We start from the raw sequence: 1,859 nt of genomic DNA on the forward strand, positions 1-1,859 counted from the left end.
TTACCTTCACGAGTTAGTCCTCCTCTCTACTTATCTACTCAAAGTAATTTTCGGACAAGCCATCCAGAAAAATGCCACATGAATCCCGGTCTCTGGTACCACTTTTGATGGCATAACACTCCCAATCTATACCTGCCAAGTTGAAGTCACCCTCTATTACAACGACATGATCAGGAAAATTATTAATGATATTATGCAAATACTACCTGAAGCGCTCTACCACTAGAGCTCATGACCCAGGGGATCTATAAAAGCATCCGATTAGCATTTCTGACCGTTCTTTGCTACTTTACTTCACCCACATTAATTCAGAATCAGAATCCGTAATAACCTCGCTAGATTTTATCTAATTATTTACTGCAACAAACTCGCAGCCACAATTGTCGACTAACCAATCCTTATGATAAATACTCCAAACCGAATCTAGGATGAAACTTCCTGACAGATTAAAACTGTGTGCCACGCCGAGACTCGAACTCAGGACCTTTGCCTTTCGCGGGCAAGTGCTCTCGCAGGAGAGCTTCTTTAAAGTTTGGAAGGTAGGAGACGAGGTGCTGGCAGAAGTAAAGCTGTGAGGACGGGGCGTGAGTCGTGCTTGGGTAGCTCAGTTGGTAGAGCACTTGCCCGCGAAAGGCAAAGGTCCCGAGTTCGAGTCTCGGCCTGGCACACAGTTTTCGTCTGTCAGGAAGTTTCATATCAGCGCACACTCCGCTGCAGAGTGAAAATCTCATTCTGAATCTAGGATTTCGTTGTCATTAACATCCGGTTCCAATCAACTTTCTTTTCCTAATATTATCTCTGCATTACAACCTTTAATAAGTGATACTAATTCTGGGACATTCCCTTGGATGCTCCTGCACATTACTAAAATCATATTAACCTTTTCTATCTCTGATCTGGAACGACGGATATTCTCTGAGGACCTTATAATTAAATGTTTTCCTGAGACATTTAAGTCTCTTTTTATTTTCTACGATAATGATCGAAGCAGACGAAATGAATCAAAATTTGTGGTGCGGCCGGTACTCGAACCCGGGTCTTTTTGTTTAGTGGGCAGAAGTGCTAACCATTGTACTACCACAGAACGATGGTCAATATTGCTGCACGAAGTACCTAAGCTGAGTGCCCTCCCCAACACAAAACTTCAATTCATTCCATTCATAAGATCTATTAGATCACCAAATGGTACAAGGACGTCCCATTACGTCCAATGCTGCGGTGCTTGCCAATATCGTAGAGCCCTGGCAGTAGTGACAATATGTAAGGGAAAAATGAATTGAAGTTTGTGTTGGGGAGGGCACTCAACTTGCAACTTGCGTAGTTCGTGCAGAAATGTTGACCATCGTCCTGCGTTGCTGTAATGGTTAACATTTTTGCCTAGTAAGTAAGAAGATACGGGTTCGAGTCCTGGCCGCAGCACAAATTTTAATTCATTTCGTCTGCTTCGATCATTCTCTGAGGACTTTGTGGCTAATTTATACAGCCGGTTGCACCCAGTGAGCTCGATAGCCGCCACATCACGGATCGAGACTCCCTGGCAAACATACGGAGTGCGCACTGGCATTCTTTCCCGCTTTGCCTGCTATTTCCTCGAGGGGCTCCATCACCCGCTTAACATTCGAGCTCCCAATAACTAGCATACCCACCCACTGTACCTGTCCAGACAGGGCAGGAAAATCGACCGCTGCCCCAATATGAGAGGCATCCCGCAGAGTTATCAACAACACTGGGTACCAGCACCTGGTCCCTGTTGCTAAAGCGTAGGGAGCCAGACGCGAGACCTGCTCCCTCTTCCGGCTTCCGCCCAGCGACACTCGAGCCCACCACTCTCTGCCACCCATTGTCGAGTGTTGACGGAC

At 46.0% G+C, this 1,859-nt stretch overlaps 1 non-coding gene across 1 annotated transcript; it reads left to right on the forward strand.

The window, feature by feature from the left end:
* Positions 1–592: 592 nt before the first annotated feature.
* On the forward strand, positions 593–667 carry Trnas-cga. Its single transcript has one exon. It is a non-coding gene; the product is annotated as a tRNA-Ser (tRNA).
* Positions 668–1,859: the final 1,192 nt, after the last annotated feature.

The sequence above is a fragment of the Schistocerca piceifrons genome, chromosome 3 (assembly GCF_021461385.2).
Source record: "Schistocerca piceifrons isolate TAMUIC-IGC-003096 chromosome 3, iqSchPice1.1, whole genome shotgun sequence".
Classification (NCBI taxonomy): Eukaryota; Metazoa; Arthropoda; class Insecta; order Orthoptera; family Acrididae; genus Schistocerca; species Schistocerca piceifrons.